This window comes from Apis cerana, unplaced genomic scaffold (assembly GCF_029169275.1).
Source record: "Apis cerana isolate GH-2021 unplaced genomic scaffold, AcerK_1.0 Chr0_AcerK, whole genome shotgun sequence".
In the NCBI taxonomy this organism is placed as follows: Eukaryota; Metazoa; Arthropoda; class Insecta; order Hymenoptera; family Apidae; genus Apis; species Apis cerana.
Genome location: NW_026893558.1, coordinates 1,366,702 through 1,388,870, shown reverse-complemented (window position 1 = coordinate 1,388,870; position 22,169 = coordinate 1,366,702). Strand labels below are relative to the sequence as shown.

Sequence of the window (22,169 nt, the reverse complement as noted above, 5' to 3'; positions counted from 1 at the left end):
ATATTATATTATTTTCTATTAACTTATTTTTTTATCTATTAAAGATATGTTTATTTTGAGATTTTAAAACTTTCGCTTGAACTTAATCAAGCATATACTTATCAAATTCTATTTGAGTTAATAATAAAATTTTCATTATTATTGTAATAAATTTTATAATAAATATATATTCTCAGAAGGGTTATCAGATAAATAAAATATAAAATTTTTAATATGGATTTACTTATATTCTACAAAAGTTATTTATATAAATAATCAATGTATTAAATTCTATCGCGAGGTAAGATTATATTTTTGTACATTATAATGAAGAATTATATAATAGAATTAATATATATATAATATGTAAGAATTAATATTCAGATGCTAAAATTTTATAGATAGATGTAACAGCATATTTGTTTCAAAAACTAGGTATTTACTACTTAGATAACTTTATTAGAGAGAAAGTAAGATCCACATTAATATAATATAATAAATTGAATTAAAATTTACCTTGATTTATTTTTGCCAAAGATTATATCTATATATGTAGTCTCTTTTTATTGATTTTCATGATTTTAAAACATATTTAAAAATCATCATTTTAAATATTTTTTCATATGTAGTCAGTTTTAATCCATAATAATAAATTTATAATAATAAAATTTTGAATTATTTTGATAAAAATATTATATATTGTGTTATTGAATTATACTTATACAGGATATGAAAAATTATTTGTCATTAACTTTGATTATAAATATTGATTTTGAAAGAAGATTTGAAGATATTTACCTTTGAATCGGTAAAAATCTGTTTAAAAGTGATTGTAAAATCGATTTTACAATTGTGTCGTAAAATTCATCATGAAAAATAACAGTCTCAAAGAAATCATGAGTTTCAAATGTATTGTTCTTTTATAAAAAAATATTTATTTAAATTTATTTTATTTACAGAATATACATTTTTTATAAAATAACTTTTTTTACGAAATGAAATTGTAAAGATTATAGAATTTAATATAGATTATGAATATATGTAATAAAATATTTCTGTCACTATTTCAATTGTTTATATAAACGCAAATGTATAAATAAATGTATCATTATTCTTAGTATTTGTTCATAGAGATTTTATTTCGTGAATTCTTCGGATGCAAAAATAAATAAAAACAATTTTTTAAAAATTGAAATTGCAATAAATAATGTTACAAATATAGATATTAACTTATAATGATATTACGATATCATTCAACTCCTCTAATTTCCCTCTCCCAAGTTTAGTTGTGATGATATAACTTAATCATTATATATATATGTATATCGAATTGAAATTTTAAAGTGAATGGAATAAAAGACAGAATTCGAAATATTATATTTTAGTTGTGATATATATATTAGTACAGTGTATTATCTAAGAAATTAACGAATAATTATTAAAATTATATATTTATTTTTATTTTATTTTTATTAAAAATATTATTTTATATTTATTAAAAATGTTTTATATTTATTAAAAATATAATCTTACATTTTATATTTATATATTTGTTAATATAGTCATAATGTTTATTGCAATATATTTATCAATTTATATATTTGATGATACGATAATATTGTAGATTATATGTTTATAAGAGAAATAGATAGCAATTATATATTTATGCATATATATGCATATATTGTAATATTATTTTAATTATAGACGGATGATCAAAATTCAACTTAGTAATAGTAACAATTTTTGTAAATACAACAATTTGTTATACTTTACAACAATTAACAACAATTTAGACCATAATAAACATAATATTCTTCGAGATATATTTCAATAAAACTATCATAAATATTCATTGTTCCAATATTATATTAATAACAAAGAAAATATACAGTAACACTAAAATATATTTGCTAATTTTTTTTATATCTTATAAACCTATAAATGAATGAAATGAATATATTAAGCACTTAATAATAGTTTTTCTAGTTTTTATATTTACAGTACATATATAATATTGTACATTACAATAAATAAATATATCTGGTAAATATTTATTTATTTTATATCATATATTAATTGTTTACTTATTTTCCTATTTGAAATTTATTTTTATTATTTTTAAAAAGTTCTTCAACTCGGAAATTCAAAAAGCTATGAAACTGTAAAGATATGTAATATTTATGTAAGTATGTATTATGCAATTTTTATTTTGCTGTCCAAAATCATTTAAAGATGATTAATAAATCTTTATTAAATTCGACTTTATGTTATAACTATTTCTTATAAATTATAAAAATAGAAAAATTATTCAAACAAATATTTCATTTTAAAAGAATTATTGTCTAGCAAAACATTTATTAATTATTTATGTATTTAAAATAGTTATAAATAAAAAATTAATAATTTTTTAAATTTGTTTTTAACTAAAATTTTAATCAAATAACTATGCCATGATATAAAAAAACAAAATAAATATTGTTCGTTTTTAATAATAAATTAAACTTTTTTATGATGCTGATTTCTGTTGAATTTTTAAAAATAGAGAAATTTATATTATACATTTTTATCTTTTATTAAATATTGGATTGATATATTAGATGAGAATAGAGAGAGAAAAAAGAAATTTATACATATATATTTTATAAGATCTTTTTATTTTTAATATATTAGTTATTAAAAATAACTTTGTTTTTCTTTATGTATTATATATAATCATAATCAAAGAGATAAAAAATGTTATACAATAACACTATCTGTATCCGCTACTTTATATAGTTATTATATTTTCAATAATATTAACTTTTTGCAAATTTCTTTCTTCTCTTTGTTTTATAAGAATATTAGAAAATAACGTTCAATTTTTATATACGTACATTCTTTCTGAACTATATTTTTATAATATATAAGAAACTGAAACTTAATTAAATTTTATAGATTACTTAATTCATAAGCTTGAAAAATGAAAAATAAATGAATCGCTATATTTTTGTATGTAAGTGCGTATATACGTCTAAATCGATTTTTATTAAAAACAACAGAATAACAAAAATGACTATTGCATTTATTCTTTCCGATAACACCGAATAACATCGTTGTTTATACAGTTTTTATTTTTGCAATTTAAACGATTCATATCAAGATATGATTATATATTTAAAATATATTATATATATAGTATCTTGCAATATATCATTTTCAATGAAATTTTAAAAATCACAATCAAATTTTTTTCGTAAAAGTATAATAATAGTCTAAAAATATAGTAATACAATAACAAAATCTATTTTTATAAAAGAATTTTGATTTGCTTAATTCAAAAATATTTCTCTTAAAGACTATTTTATATTTTTATAATTTATAACTTAAAAATTTTTATAGCTTATCGAATAATAATAATTCATTTGAAATTTAATTTTAATTCCTATATTTAAAATCTTTTAAAGAAATTCAATGAATGATATTCTATCGATATTATAAAAAAATATATTATAAAAAAAATGAATTTTCGAATATTCAATTGTATCATTCTGGAATAGAAAAATGCAGATTATTATTTCTTTCATAAAAATCATATCATATCATATCATGAAAATATTGTAGACTTACCTCTATCTTATATCTAAAATTTTTATTAATGAAATAAAATTAAACTAATATATTTATAATTGTTTCATTATATTTTATTTTTTACTCTTCAATTAATTCACTGATACATTTAATGATCTGTGAAACTGATTTAAGTACAATTGATTTTTATTATATAAATCAAGAAAATTTGTATTAGAGCAAAATTTTAGAAAGTAATTAAAGGAAGGAAATAATTGTAAAAAAATATATTCAACTTTTTAATTTGAAATATATAATAGAATTATATGAATTGTTCCCATAAATTTCAAATAGATAGATTGAGTATTATGTATGGATTTAAATAAAATAGTACATAATTTATAAATTTAAATAACGTACAATGTTGTACTGAATATTATACAATTTGCGATAAATTATTTGCATTAAATATTTCTTATATAAATTATATAAATAAATAATAAATAAAAAAAATAATAAATTATCTATCATACATTATATATATTATATTACTAAAATTTTATTAAAAAAATAATCTAAGAAAATAATATAAGATTATTATTTCGTTAATATAAAAGCGATATTGTGATACGATAAATATAGGTCACCAACTTAAGCGCTTTTAATTCTATTATCATTTCATTCAATCTAACGCAAAATTAATTACTTAAACTATTATAGAACATATGTATAAAATTTATTTTGTTATTTTGATATGTAGAATCGTCTAAAGATGTTTCATATTTTTATAAACATTCTATATATATATATGTATATATATATATATATATGTATATATAGATTTCCCTTCATTTTTCACCACTATTCTCTACTAATAATCTATTATTCATATTCAAATATTATTGAAAATATCAGATTTTACACTTTACATATTTCCGTACTGTAATAATATAATAATAATTATTATATAATAATATTTATTATTTATTAATTATTAATATAATAATAATTATTTCAAGCAAATTCTTTTTCTAATTTAATTTTTTATTTATTTTTCTTTTTTATCTTTTAATTTTATTTAAACATTTTTCTTTTTAAAATGTTAAAACATATTATGAAATGTGAATATATGAATATGATATATGAATATTTTTTAAACTTTTCTTTCTTATGTACTATATAAAATATTTTATATTTATATAAAACATTGAATCCCCATTTATAATTTGTTACTATAAAAACGTTTACAGAATAAAAATTAATAACAACAATAATTTCAGGTATAACAATTTTTATTACAACTTTTTCTTCATCCCTTAAAATTTACTGCTGATAGTTATATTCTTAACAATAGATTATCAATAATGGTGAATCAAGTGTCATGTTAATAATTTCATTATTTAAAAATTTAAAAATTTTTCTTTCAGTTTTTTAGTACTATAATCTCTTACTTGATTGTATTAATACAAATAAGTTCGTCGCCAAGTTTAATGAAACCTTTAAGCAAAAGCCTGTAAGATTACTTTTATGATTTATTATTGCTAAAATCATAATTTACTTATTGTATTTCATAACACATCAATTGTAATTTATAAATAACAAAGTACATATAATAAAGAAATAATAATTCCAATAAAGAAATTGTTGGAAAAAAAATTTAATATTAATTCTTATCTATTTATATAATATTTTAAGTTTAAAATTATTATTTCAATATTTAATATAAGTATACTTTTTTTCATTTTATTAGATTTACTATCTTTATCTTTCTATCTATTTCGATATAATAATTTTTCTTTAGTACTTTAGTAAATTCGAAACAATAATAATTTTGAGATCGATGATTCTTCTTATTTAATAAAATGTTTACAATTGAGAAAAATCAGAAATAAAATAGAAGAAAAAATAGTAGCAAGATATAAAAAACATTTTATTTTTGTTGCAATTCTAAAAATTTGAAAAGGAAAGAATTCAAAATATCGTAAATAAAGTTCACGTTCAATTACGAAAAAATATTTGACATGCGATTATAAATTTTTAAATTTGGAAATTTTGGAAGATTTTGGAGTTTAGAAATAATTTTTTGATGTTGTAATTGAGACTTGTATTAAATGTATATACAATTTTTATTTTTTACATTTTATGTCCTAACTTAACCTTATTTATTGTGATTCTCAATCATCATACAAAATAATAGCAACCAATATTTAAAAGTGATCGCAATCATTTAATGGAAACATTAGGTTGTTAGTCGCGAAAATCTATGTATTTTTATATAACGAAAAATTGTATTTGAAATTGAAAAAGAACGGATAAAATTTTTGATGCGAAAAATAAATCTGACTATTTTTCCTTGCTGTTATTAAGATTAAAATTATTATATGACTTACTTATTTTATTACGATAGTTTACAATTTACAATTAATTTATAAAACAATATTATACTATATTTATTTTAAATTTGAAAGATCTTTGAAAGAATTAGAAGCTCATTCTATGGATCTTTTAAAAAAAATACAAAAATAAAATAAAGAATTTTTAAATGATGAAAATTAAAATTAAAAGTTATAATGATAACGATTTTGGTATGCACATCTGGTAATTTAATTATAATCTTCTTGACTTAAACCTCAAGTTCTATTTTTCTTCGGACTTTTTTTAGGAAGTAAGATATATTTTTAAAAATACAATTATGAATAATTTTTAAGTATGAAGATTATAAAATATATATTAAAAGTAGCGAAAAATATATAAAGAAATATAAAATATAATAATGATGTGTTTAATGTTAAAAATTTGTTTGATACATGTGTGTACATTCGCTATGAAAAATTTATTGACACATAAATATTATTTATTTCTAACTATTTTTGTTAAAAGCAAAAGATATATTTTTTCATTTTTATGATGATTTATTATTATTTTTAATATAGTTCTTATACTTGAAGTCTATTTTTAATTTTTAATTAATTAATATTTTTAAAATTAAAACTTATATTAATAAAAATTATTATTATTTTCGTATTGGAAGTGAGTCGAAATATTTTCAATTATATTATACTTTATTACTTATGTTTAAAGATCAATTATTAAAATAATTTTTTATTTTGCAATATTCTTTATATTGTTTTATATATAAGTTGTTCTACATATATATATCTTTTTAAAAAGCGACATTCTTCAATTCTTGAATATAAAATATTTATAGAAATAAAATTATGCGAATATTTTAACTTGAAAGAAGACATTTAGATACATTATATAATATATATATATATATAATATATAATTATAAATGTTTGCAACATTTATTAATCGCGTAATTTATAAACAATTTATTCGGAGAAATTTTTCACATAAAAACTCTTTTTGTTCTTATCGTACGCGGGTCATTATTAAGCCTAATTCAAGGACGATGTTATTTGAGAACAAACTGTCTTTGTGAATTTAATCGACATTTATAATTATATATTTCTGACGTATGTTAAATCAATTGAATCGATCCTAATGGTGATATATTCCAGATATGGTTAACTTAACGGCAATTAATATTATTCTAGTTCGAGAAAATCTATAAAAAAAATTAATTATTGATTATCAATATCTTGATATCTTCCTATATTGATCACCAACCAAATTCGAGGAATTTTCTCTAACTTGGAATTCTGGCGAATCAGACACTAATCACGATATTATTATCGTACCTCATTGGAAAACTGAGATTGAACTAGATTGAAGGAATTTTCTGAGGGTATGAACTTCATTTGTAAAGAAAGTTTTATTGTGATCAAATCGTACATTGACAGACAGTTAGGTAGTTTGTGAATACATCATGTTCTCATTGTCGAACACGCACATTTATGTTGCTGCAACATTCTGAAAGACTGTCCTCTAATAGACAGACTTTTAACAGACCTGCTCTCGCGCTCTGCACGAACAATTACTTATAGAATCCATTTAATTTTAAGAACGTACATCATTTATTACGAATTTTTCGAAGGGTATTATTTATTATACAAATATCCAACTATTATCTTATATCCATTAAAATCATTACAACTACATTACATATTATTTAATATACTAAAAAATATGTATATACATAAAATATAATATATATATATAAAATAAGTATATATATAATAAAATTTAAAAAATTAAATATTATTATATCATTAAATATTATTGCGAGCGCGAATGTAATTAGATAATTATAAAAATTTATAAAAATATTATATATAATTATATATAAAAATATAACAATATAATTATAAAAAAACATTATTTTGTTGTATTTATTATATGAAAATTAAATAAAAACTGTAAATTACATAATAAATATGATTTTTTCAATCGTTAAATCTTATATAATATAATTAAATATAATAATCATTAATATTTATTATGACAAAGAATAAAAATAAATATATTATTGGAAAATGCTTTGTCAATCCCTGCATAAACTAATCTACTCTCTGATGATTAATATTTTTGAAAGATATAGAAGATTACTAATTATTTAAAAGATAAGAGATTTACAGAAAAAACTTTTAAAATCATATTATATTTTTCTAAAATAAAAAAAAAATTTCAATCTTCTTTTTAATATAAAAGTTCAATTATCATTGATAAATTATATTATATATATAATATAATTTAATATTAATTGTTTATCAATGTCAATTCGAAATTTATCTATTTTTTACAGAATAATGATTTTATATATTTATATGAAATTTATATTATAGAGAAATTTTTAAAAATAAATTTTCAGAGAAAAGTAATACTAATTCAGCCTGCATAATATATTAATTTTATCTTCTTTCATTTAGATAAAATGTAATATTAAAATATAAAAAAATAATATAATATTAAAAAAATATTAAAAAATAATATTTAATTTAATAAATTGTTATATTTTTTTAATTGTTATATTATATTTTAAGAAATCAAATTAAATGTATAATTTGAAATTGGTAAAATAAATTAATAGAAAATATATTAAAAAAATTTCACGAAATTATAAACAATTGCAGAAATTTATACTAAATGTGTGCTGTATATGTATATGCAATCCTGGATCATTCAAGTTTTTGTTTCTTATATGATTTCTTATATGATTTATCTTCTAATCTCTAATTAGATATTAATAAATATTATTATTTAATTACTAAATTTATTTAATTCTCATTTTTATTTTAATAGTGAAATATTACATTTTAAGCTTGTTAACATTCTTTCAGCGATGAATATATAATCTCATTTACTCAAAGTGAAATTATATAGCTTTATTTGTGAAAATCTTCTATCTTCGATTGAAGATAGAAATGAAATCCAAATAAATAATAAAAAAAATGATATAAAGAAAGGATAAGAAAAATATATATACGAAATACATTCATTAACTTCCAGATAATTGAAATTTAAATGAAAGAAAAATTGAATAATATGCTCTATCATTATCACATTGAGCTTGAGATAATATAATTTTACCATGTTATGAATTTTTTTTCTAAATAATATATATTAACTTTTTGCTATTTCTTTGTTGATTGGTTTTTAATTCATCTTTTGTTTTTATTAATAATTAAGATTAAATTTTTATAGATTTTTAATTGAATGTAAATGAATGTAAGGATTAGAAAAAGAAATATATTATTTATAAACAATTGAACAACAAGTGTTTATAATTTATGCTTTATATATACTTATGATCTTATTTTGCTAGAATTTAAACATTTTTTCAATCTATAATCTTAATATATATTAGATTAAATTATTTTTGATATAAATATTTACTTATTATTATTAAATTAATAAATTTATAATATTACTTATTATTATTACTTATTATTGTTAAAACAGAACACATTAATTAATTATTTATAATATTTTTGTTTAGGAAACTGTTCAGGAAATTGAACAACTTCATACGTGATACTATTATCACTAGAATCACTTAACATATGTTTTATCCAATGTACTCGTATCGTAATTATTCTAAAATCTATAATACACGATAAATATCAGTTTTATAATCTGAAGCTAATCTAAAGTTGATATAATTTACGTACTATGAATTATTTACGTTTATGAATTATGTACTATTTAATTATATTATACATTATCTTTCAACAATTATATTATATAAATTCATCAATGCCAAAATTAAATATTGGTTCCTATCACTGATACAACCATTACATTTCATTGTTGGTTACAAATATTTCAAATTGAATGTCTTTTTCTTCTTTAATTTTATTGTTTTTCCATCTTTTGTGAATGATTATATAATTTTTCCTTTTTTTTTTGATTATTTAATCATAACAATCTAAGTATATTTTCTATATGCATTATAACTCCATAACTTCTTCATTGAATAATTCTTCTGGTACCACTTATTGCGAGATTAACCGCAAAACAACTTACTCGCAACAGCTTATTTATTTATATATTATATATATAATATATATATTATAATATATATATATAATTTATATAGATATTTATATATTATATATATATATATATAGATATTTATATATATATATATATATACAGAATATATAGATTCATATGTAATATTAAGATTTTATAGTTAGAAATAATTATTATATTTGCTTCGAGAATTAGATATTTGCTACTTAAATAATTCCATTAGAAACGAGATAAGATCAATATTAATATATCAATTATGTTAAAATTTATTTTGATTTACTTTTATGAAAGATTATTTTTATATATTTTTTATATATTATTGAATTCTGCATATAAAGAAAAATTATGAAAAATTATTTGTCATTTTAATTGTTGATTTGACATTTGATCATTGGTCTTGCGACATAATATTGCATTTTCAGTGGAACAATCATTAAAAATCATTATCAAAATTGAATTGGAGCACAATTTTCAAAATCAAAATATTTTTTTATTCTATTATATAATATGCATTACGAAAAGATTAAAAAAAAATTGGGTCATAAACGTACTGTTTTTAATTTTACGTTTATTTAAATTCATTTTATTTATAGAATATCTCTTTTTTTATAAATTGCTCATTTACAAAATAATTTTTTTATATTATATTTTATATTATATTATACATTTTTTTATATAAATATTATTTTTAATATATATTTTTTTTAAAACTATTTAATGATTTTTAGAATTTTCAAATCTATTTCTTAATATTATTTATAATTAAATATTCTATTGAAAAAAAATTTCTATGCTTATATTATAATACATTATAATATATATATATATATATATATATAATATATAATATAATATAATATAATATATATATATATTATAATATAATATAATATTATAATACATTAAGAGATTACTACATGCAAGATTGCACAATTTTATTATATCTATGGTGACAAAATTTCTATATAATAAATTTTATGACAAAAATTAGAATATGTTCATGGATTTTCATCACAGATTTTAATCAAACAATAACATATAAATTTTTTTAAAATGTGAACACAATCAATATAAAATGGCGATATTTTTTTTTAATGCGAAGCAAACTTGATATAAATAATTTGGTTATTAAAAATTGCATTGAACTGGTAATAAAAATCTTGTATATAACATGTTTCTTTTATTACGATATATATAATGAACTCAGGAAGTTCTCTTCTATCAATAGAACTAGATTTATCAATAGAACAGATTTTAAAATTAGAATTAAGAAAATTCATTTATTTTGTAAATACATATTTAATAAAAAAATCATCTTGTAAATTTGTAACATACAAAGAAATATATTCTATAAATATGTGTCTCACAATAAATCATTCTATAAACAAGAGTATTATTAAAATATAAGTATTCTCTTTTTTTTAAAAAAAACGACACATTTATAACTTATGATTCATTTTAGATTATTGTTTTTTGTAACAAAGAAAAACAAAAAATTGATATTAAAAATTACATATAAAATCAATTTTGTAATTATTTTTCTTTAAGGGATCTCTACCGATCCGAAGAAATCATCTATAATCATCTATAATATATGCGATTATAATATTTTTTTTTCATAGTTTAATAAAGTATAAATAAAATGTTGAATTTCTCAATTTTTGAACATAGTTAAATATATTTTTTGATATTTTGATAATCTATTTTAATTTAATTTATTCAACTCAAATTCAGTAAAAAATCTAATAATTAAAATAATATAATGAAACAAAAATTTTTGTTTTATAGTCTTATGAATTAATTTTAATTAAATTAAATTAAAATTTGATTGCTTATACTGTAATAATTATTCATCTAATTATTTATTCAATTGTATTTACAAATTAAATTTATTAATTACTTTATTAATTTATTAATTATATTTAAAAATATGAACTTTACAATTTATATGTAATATAATATGTTTTATATTGTAGAAGAATATGCAATATAAGAAAAGATATTATTATATTCATATAAATGGGCAAAATTCAATTATACAATATCAAAATTTTTTGCGAATAATTTAAAAAATAAAACTTTTCCAATTACATTAAAAAAAAGGTTATTTAAAATAATTGTAGAAAAAGTATCTTCTCTTTAATTTCGATATTCTTATATATAGAGAACAAAATTTGGGATAATAATTTTTTGGTACAGTAATATAATAATACAAAGATTCTCATATCTATACTTTCTATTATCCGAATATCTTAATATACGGACGTTCTATTATCCGTATGTTTTCCATACAACGTTTTGTAGCAATGTTTAAATATAATATACTTAATTATACTTAAATTATAAACACAATAACACAATTACAAACATAATAACAAATATAAATATAATAAATATAATAAATATAATAAATACTTTCTTGTGTTCAACCAATTAAATGTAAACATATCAATTCTGAAGCAGAGAACGATATCACAATAGCAAGTAATCGAAAACGTAGTTTTAACTATTCAACAAAAGAAATACAAAATAATTAAAAATCTTGAAAGTGGTGAAAGTGCAACAAATTAGCAAGAATATATAATATTGGGAAATCTGGAATCACAGATATTAAAAAATAGAAAGGCAATATTGAAAATTATATACAGAATATAGATTCGATGGTTTGAGGCGCAACAGAAATGTAATTCCTTACGCAGCTGCTTGTAAAACATTTATGTGACTTGCCTGCTAAAAAGATATAGGATCCTTAGATGTTGAAAGAAACTATCAATTTTTTCATTTCTATTTGAATAAATAATGTTTAATGCAAAAGAAAGTAATTGTTTTATTATACGAAAATTCCACTATCCGGTCTCTTTGCGATTACAGGAGTCTATTGTATACCGATATATATAATTATTTTCTGTATATATAGTTGGTATTCATTTTACAATAATTACAAAAAATGATTGCTATTATTATATAGAAACCTGTTTATTTTATATATATATATAAAATATGTATTAAAATATTAACATTTCTTTTGTTTACATAATGGATCAATTAATATCATTTTCAATATTTATTAATAGAGACTAGATATTTTATAAATCCTTCGAAATTGCAATGAACAATGTAATAATATTAGTGAAATAAATAAATTAATATTGTTATTATTGGAAATTCAGTTATTATAATTTTGAACTTTTATACATTATTTTTGTATTTTATATATTTAAAAATTTCGCAAATAAAATGCACAAAATGTGATATTAGTTTTATTAACATATATTTAATATATATATATATATATATATATATATATATATATGTACTTTAAATACCGATAATTGCAAAGTATACGGACAGTAAATAAGCGATTATACATTAATATTATCACAAACGCACACACGGTCGTAAATAAATAGTCAAAATTCAATAATAACAATAATTTTATGTAAATATCTGAAAAAATGAATTTAAAATAATTATGATCACAATCATTATAATCATTAAAATTGAGACATAAACTTTCGATCAAACTATCACACATATTGTGCTATTATAATAATCAATTTCAAAAAAATGTAACACTAAAATATATTTGTTAGTAATATTCATCTATAAATTTATAACAAATGACGACATAAACATATTGAGGATATAATAATTTCCTTTCTAATTCTTATATTTAATTGCATAATATTTTATAAATATTTATTTGTTAATATATTCCAATTTGAAATTTGATTATTATTACTCAGTTAATACAAAATTTATAAAATTTTTTTCTTTTTTTGCAATGGAAAATTAATATTTTTCCATATCATTTCTATTAATAAATGCGTCATTTTTTACAAGAACGTTATTAAGCATGCTACTATTTTTTCATATTTCATTTTATAATATTCATTATATTCTAAAGTTATTATTGTCATTTTATATCTAATTATATTTCTATCCATATCATATTTTAATTTGAATGAAATATCCAAATAGTTTAGCTTTCGAAAGCTAATACTCTGTTATTTTCCACATTATTTTCCACATAATTATTAGTAAGGAAAAGCATATTTTCATTTAATGCTTTAATAATATTACTTAATATTAACTTTAATAATACTTTAATAATATTAACTTTAATAATATTACATTCATTGATCTAGATTCGGTTACATTTTTGATACTTATCTATTGAATTTTAAAGATGTACGCTTTTGTTTATGTTCGCATCCGCAATAATAATATTGTAATGGTTTTAGTGAATGTAAACTAATAGTTGAAAATGCCTTTCGACAGATTTGCAACAAATATATATTTCTTAAAAATGAATGGACTGTATAAGTAGTTCTTGCGTCAATTAGAAAATTGGGTTTTTCATAAAATCGTAGCAAATAATTATATTCCAGGATCAGAGCACAGTGAAATGTTAGAATGAAACTAATGTAACTGTATCCGGCAGTCGGACTATGATGTGTTCACAATGAAATCTTCTTAACGAGACGTGCGTGCCTTCAGAAAAATCCTTTTTTAATTTAATTGGGTCAAAATTTCTCGGTAGAATACACCAATAACTAATAATATCGCTGCCGATTCGCAATTGATATCCATCAAATTCAAAGAAATTCCTCGCTTGCGCGGTGATCTGTATAAAAGATTTTATGATAAACAGATCGGCGCATCTCTCTTATTAGATTCGCGGAATTAGAGCAATATTATTTGTTTTGTCTTTGAATCAGCCGTATTTGAAATATGCTATCGTTAGGATCGGTTCAGCTGGTCTGAAATATGTCAGAAATATACAATTATAAGTATTGGCTAAATTCTCAAAGACAATCTTCTCACATCACGTCGTTCTTGTTTAAACTCAACAGAGACTCGTGCGCGGTAAAAACAAAAAGAATTTTTATATGAAAAATTTTTCCGAATGTAATGTTTATAAATCTCGTGAATAAGGCTCGCAAACAGTTTATATTTAGATGATTTCAGAATATTTTCATTTTCTTTATTCTATGCATTCTATTCAGTTATTTTATCACATGTTTTATCATTTCTAATTCTATATCTTTTTATTTTCATAATCATATTTTTTTCGAAATTCTTTTAATTTGCATTTTTATATTATTGAAAAAATAATACTCGATTCATTTTTATTTGTCTTTAAATCTATTAAGCGATTTTGAATCTCTCATTATATCCCAGTGTAATTTCTTAATTTTGTTATCTAATTTTCATTTACGTTCTTTTAAAATTTCTAAATATGTTTTATGCATAATTTAAATATATTTAAATGCATATAATTAAAATATGATTTTATCAAATATCAAATACATAAATATTCACGATATCTTATGATGTAATAAATAATTTGTTTTATAGAAAAATTGCCGTTATTATTGTTTCACCTCAATATTTTTTTCTTTTTTTTTTTTTTTTGCTGTTCCATTCTGTTACAGTGAATTCCACTTTTATTCCTTAATTCTTTAAATAATTTATTGATTCATCATTAATATACTTCTTTTCTTTATATTCTATAGCTAATTAAATGGCTTTTAATTAAATTAATTAAACTTTTTTTTAAACGCCATATATATTTTTTAACGTTTTTACATACTTTCGATTATATGCTAATAATTGAATTTCAATACATCCATTAAAATCATTAATGGATACGTATTTTTTTTATTGCTTGAATTTATTTGTATCGCATTATAATACATCAAAGTGCATTATATCGAGTAAAGTTCTTAAATTTATTTGATATTTTTATTCTTTTCTTGAATGTCATATCATAGTTTTCAATTTCTGTTTAACATTAATCTTTTTTAATTATTCTGCACATAATAATCCGAATTCTTTTTCTAATTTTCTGTACTATTAAGAATGTATGCAATTGTTTTTGATTGTGCATTTAATATGTTAACGTTTTGTTCATTCATATATTTATAAATTATAAATTATTTGATCTAATTTATATAAATAGTTATTGCAATTATTATCACTAAACTTTATTTCCAAATGATCATCATTTTTTAACTGATAGTTAATTTTCGTATAATATTATACATAATGTTATATATTTTACTGTAATAATGTAATAATAATTCTTCCTACATTGAATTTATTTAAATATTTAATACTACTTATATCTTCTAATTGTGATCGTTTTAATACTTGTTGCACTATTTATAGAAAATAAAAAATTTTTATTTTATTTGTCAGGTGACTTATTCTTTTGGATCAACATATTATTCATTTGACGATTATATACAAATTTGCATTGAAAGAAAATTCACTGTTATTATCTTTTTCTTTATTTCTTTATCTTTTCTTTCTTTTGCTTTCAGATTTTATATTTTCTCTTTTACAAAAATAATTTTAGCTCGAATGAATTTTCTTTTCTTGGATTAGAACTAATTTGTAATTTCTTTATACTATATAAAAATATGGTAACTTGTTTCAGATAATTCAATCTATGATATTCGTTCTTTATTTTTCTTTAATTTAGCATTGAAAAAAATTTTAATTTTTGTTCGAGTTTGTTTTTAAAAATATTTATTAAATAATTATAAGATTCCGATAAATTATACAGCATTATCATGAAAAAATATATCATTGATAACTTCTTCAATTACTTCTAACTGATTATATAAGTCGATTACATTTTTTTATATTTCCAAGAGTTTTAGATTGAATATTTTTGAAGAAAATAACGAACCTTACTTTGATAGATTCTTAATGTAATTTTACAGTGCAATCTAAATCTCTTTTCTTTATTGGCTATGAAAATATACAGAATATCTTTCATCAAGAAACTGTGGTTTTAATTGTTATTTTTAATTAGGATTCATTTATTTTAATATCTCTAATCGATTTTGATTAATAAAATCCTATACTTTTTTTTATTTAATAACAATTCTGTTTTATAATCTATGATTGGTAATGATTAGCTATTTTCATTTTCTTTAAAGTTTATAATTTTTATATACTTCTTGAATTGTATACTATATAATAATATTATAATATACAAGAAATTGAATTTTAATTAAACATTTTACCGAGTTCTATGGTAATCTCTTGAAAATTAAAGTTTTTTTTAGATTCTCTTTTAATATCATTATTTTTGTTTTTGTGCGTATATGTGTAGATCGACGAATGGTATTTACGAAAGCAAATAGAATAACAAAGATAGTTCTTTCACATTAATTTTTTTTTCATAATATCGGATGATATTGTCAATACATTTAATTCTTACTTTTAAATACATTAAAATGTGACCAATTAATATAAATAAATATTTGATATTTAAAAAAATTTTTAAATTATTATATTATAATCTATCTTGTAATTTTCCTATTATTTTTGATGATAAAATTTCAAATATAGAAATAAACAATGCTTTTTGTGCGCAATTTTAGTATAAATAAATAGCAATACAATAATAATACAATAGTCAATAATAATATTTTGAGAATATTCCATAAATATTAATAACAATAACAAAAATATTAATTATTATATCTTTATAAAATTTGATTTGCTCATTTTTTTAGAAAATAAAGACTATTCTATTTCGTTTTTGATTTCATTTTCAACAATCAACATCTTCTTCAAATTGCAAAATATGTTTGATGATTTTACAGCAATATATAAAATTTTGTAATTTTGTAATATTATTTAATAAAGATACCTCAAATAATAGGTAACTCTCAATATTTTTAATATTTTCTATTATCTATGACTATAAAGAATTATATGTAGTGATATCATATATATTAAGCAAATTAGATATAAAATTAAGTAAATTATAAATATAATAGTAATATTATTAATATACTCATATTAATTTTTATCAACGATTATTATTAAATGTTCTATTAATTTAAATAACAATTCAACATATTTTAAGACTTATAAATATCATTTGACAAATTTTCATTTATATTATATTGGCATAAAATTGACAAAAGATGAAATTAATATTTTTAGATATTTTTAAGAATCACAAAATAATTTTAAAAAACATAAAATTAAATATCTTTTAAATTAATAAATTTAATAAATCAATTAGATATAACACAAAATTTTAATATTCCCGAATTTAAAATTTTGGATCCTTTGAATCGTGATTATATTTAGCAATATCGGTACTTTATCGATCAATGATTGATATAGAAACAGAATTTACTTAATTTTTTATATAAATACTTTAATGTAATACTTCAATATAACCTTCTATTCGATTAATAATCTTAATAAGTAATCATAATCTTAATACAATAAACTATTGCCATTTTTGCATCAATATTTAAAAAAATCATTTAATATTTTAATACGAAAAAGTGAAATTTTAATATCTGTTTCAATTGATGATTTTTTATAAAAAAAATTGCTACAAAAAAATATTGTGAAAAAAATTATAAAATCTTATTAATGGAAACGAATATTATAAAACATGACGTATTCTTTATGTAAAATATTTTCGAAAAATCTAGTATAATATAACACATATAAAAATGAACAATTGAATGTACAAATATTATAAATACTTTTTGTTTTTTTTTATTAGGAAAAAATTCATCCAATTTGCTTACACACTGCCAACTTACATAAGTAGCTTTACGATGTTATGAAGAAGCACGATTCCTTATCATTGCTGATCTCTTTAGGAAAAAGAAACCTATAAAATACTGCAAAACGTGGTCCTTATCTGGATCCTCAGAATGTTCTTTAGAATATTCCGACGATCGATTTGTCAGAATCGCTACGGACCTCCATCAGGGTTTCCCCTGACTTCGTCCTGACCAGGCATAGTTCACCATCTTTCGGGTCCCAACGTGTACGCTCTAGGTGCGCCTCTTCTCGCAATGAGAACGAGACGCCCCGGGAGTGCGGGGCCGCATAGTAACGCGGCCCATCCTCCCTCGATCGGCACAAAGTCCGATCTTCACTTTCATTTCGCCTTTAGGTTTTTGCATCCCAATGACTCGCGCACATGTTAGACTCCTTGGTCCGTGTTTCAAGACGGGTCCTGAGAGTACCCAAAGCAATAGCGTCGCCGACCGGTAATTCGAGTCTTGGCCAGTCCAAGGACACCGCCTGCTAACAGCTGGCCAGGCCCGGGGACGGCACCAGGTCCGTGCCTCCGGGTAAGAACTGACCGAGCTTGCGGCGGGCCTGACGCACACACATTCGAAAAAATGGATTGGTTGCGGCCCGATACCGTGCGAGTACCGTCGTGCAGCCGGCCAGGCGACCGAGGGTCTGCCGCGTGCGCGCGAAGCGACGCGACAGGCGCCCTCTCGGGCCGTAGACCGACACACAACGGGTCGCGACGTTCTACTAGGGGAGAAGTGCACGACTACGATGCCGGAACATTCAAGCCGAAGGTGGTGTGCCCTCGCCGATGAACCACGAGGATTCATCCGGAGCATCGCGCACCAACGGGAGCCAGCATCGTTGCCGATGAATCTCCCCATTCGATCTTTTGGGTTTCTCAGGTTTACCCCTGAACGGTTTCACGTACTCTTGAACTCTCTCTTCAAAGTTCTTTTCAACTTTCCCTCACGGTACTTGTTCGCTATCGGTCTCGTGGTAGTATTTAGCCTTAGATGGAGTTTACCACCCACTTAGGGCTGCACTCTCAAGCAACCCGACTCTAAGGAGAGATCCTCCCGAAACGCGTACCGGTCACTACGGGCCTGGCACCCTCTACGGGTAAATGGCCCCATTCAAGATGGACTTGGACGCAGTTCGACGTCACGGGATAAACGGATCCTCCCGAACACTACATTTCCCAGCGGCGGTACCGCGGGATTCAGTGCTGGGCTCATTCCTGTTCGCTCGCCGCTACTAAGGAAATCCTTGTTAGTTTCTTTTCCTCCGCTTATTAATATGCTTAAATTCAGCGGGTAATCTCGCCTACTCTGAGGTCGTCTCTACGTATAACACGAAATATATTCGTGACATGTAGCGTGTACCAACGAGAAGAATAAGAAAGTTAACGAGAGAAGGTTATATTTTTTCCTTTTCTTCCCTCCTTTTTTTTTAATTAAATTCGAATAGAAGGAGGAAAAAGGAAAAAAAAATAAAAATTCGAAATGGAAGAAGAATTTTTCCCTTGCGTCTTCGCTAGATATCTCTCCTTTCTTTTTCGTATTACAAATACTTTTCCCCTTCTTTTTTCTCTCCCATGTATATTATTGGTACGTATCCTTGCATCGATACATAAAGAGACATCGACTCTCATCGTTCGAAATTTCAGGCAGGCGGGGAAATTCTCGTATGGACAACGGTCGGGTCGGCTCGATGTGGAGGCACTGTATCATCCCCATCAATCGTTATGCTCGCACATCCCGATCTCGATTGTACCAACGAGTAACTTTTTATTTACGTCCCGACGCAAAATCCCAATGAGTCGAACTTACTCTCTTTTTTTTTATTTGTACGATGAAGTTACAGCCAGAGAGAAAAAAATAAAAAGAAGGTAATGAAAGAAAAGAGTATTATTGCGAAGAAGAAGAAGAATATTTCCTTTTTTTGCAATCGTAGTGTTTTAAATATGCACCGCACCATAGTGCCAATTATCGTATGTCGTATTCATGTTCGAGTCCAGACTCACGCAAGATGTCCGAATATCGGTTTTGTTTTAACGCCCGTCCTCTATTTTAGCTTCCGTTGACAATTCCAGCGGTTCCTACTTTTTTAAAACCTCCGTCGTTTTCTCATCTGTACAGAGATCGAAATCACCGATACACGCCTTCGAAGCTCAACCCGATTATAATACCCTGATCCATCAAAGACGATGAACAGGCCGGGGATGGTACGTCGAGGCGTGCACGAGTCTCTTTACTGCTGTACAGAGAAAAAGAGAAAAAAACAAAATGAGGCAAAGTGAAACTCACGCAAGGAAAAATATCACGAGCCGTTTCCGGGGACTGGACGACCGACATGGACATGCGGTCCGGCGATAGACAACGAAAAAGGCATGGGATGACCAACACTAGATTCAGGAAATTTCTCTTCCTCTGCGCGGAGATGCCATAATTTGTCGTCTCGAAAAGGAAAAAGAAAAACGAAAGAAAAGCCTCGCCAAAGAGAATCGTACTCGTCCTCATCTTACGTATCCTATTATCTCCGTGGAGTCTTCGATCTCTGGTACGAAAACGTATCGCTTAAGGACTCGCGTGCACGTTGATGTGACGGTCCAGCGGATAGTTCCGACAGAGTATGACACACACGAAGGAACGGAGTGGGTATTCCGATTCCTGGGGCTCTTCTCTCTCTCTCTTTTCTTTAACAATCTCGACGAACGGCAATCATCACGCGCCATCAAGGGATCTCTCTTCCCTCCTCTCTCGATATTAAACTCCCATATTTTATCCTTTCTCACAGTATCGCAGAAATATTAATTTCAGACGACGTTAGGGGCGCGGTATGTAATCGTGATCCAAAGACGGACGAATCGAAGCAGTGGCGGGTACGAAATAACGTTGAAAACGAGCACGAAGCGGTGAAACACGGGCGGTCATCCGTTACGTAAAACGGACGACTCACGACACCGAGAACACTCACGCAGGTCCGTGACATTTTCATTGTTACATACCACACGCTAGCACATGCATTTCGATTCTGTAGTCTCGGTCACGACCGCGACGAACGCCAACGAACGTCCAACAATCGCTCGTACGTCGCGCATCTTCCTCCTTGTAACTTGTCCTTTCCTCGATTTTTGACACCCGACTCGGAAACGTTCGATTTTAAAGAACGACGGCGGGGATTACAAAAAGAGAAAAAAAGGATCAAATGTACGAAGAGTAACGATACGCAACGCAAGCAGTATTTGGGTTACGTGAACGACCCTCAGCCAGGCGTGGTCCAGGAATTGTATCCGTGGACCGCAATGTGCGTTCGAAATGTCGATGTTCATGTGTCCTGCAGTTCACACGTTGACGCGCAATTAGCTGCGTTCTTCATCGACCCACGAGCCAAGTGATCCACCGTTCAGGGTAATCGTATTTTTCTTTTTTATTTTTTATATTAAGGAAACGACGAGGATACCCCGATACTGAATCCTTTTTTTTTTTAAACCGTCGCTCAACCTGGAGAGAACGACTCTTCTTCGAAGCATGGTCGCAGAGCCCATACGCTTAAAAAATTCGATATTGAAAACTATAATTCGTTCAGGTATATATTGCATTCTCGATAAAATTCGATGGGAT

General features: G+C 23.3%; 1 non-coding gene across 1 annotated transcript; it reads right to left on the bottom strand.

Moving 5' to 3' along the window:
- Positions 1-21,804: 21,804 nt before the first annotated feature.
- LOC133667634 (5.8S ribosomal RNA) lies at positions 21,805-21,959 on the bottom strand. The gene has a single exon (XR_009833295.1). It is a non-coding gene; the product is annotated as a 5.8S ribosomal RNA (ribosomal RNA).
- Positions 21,960-22,169: the final 210 nt, after the last annotated feature.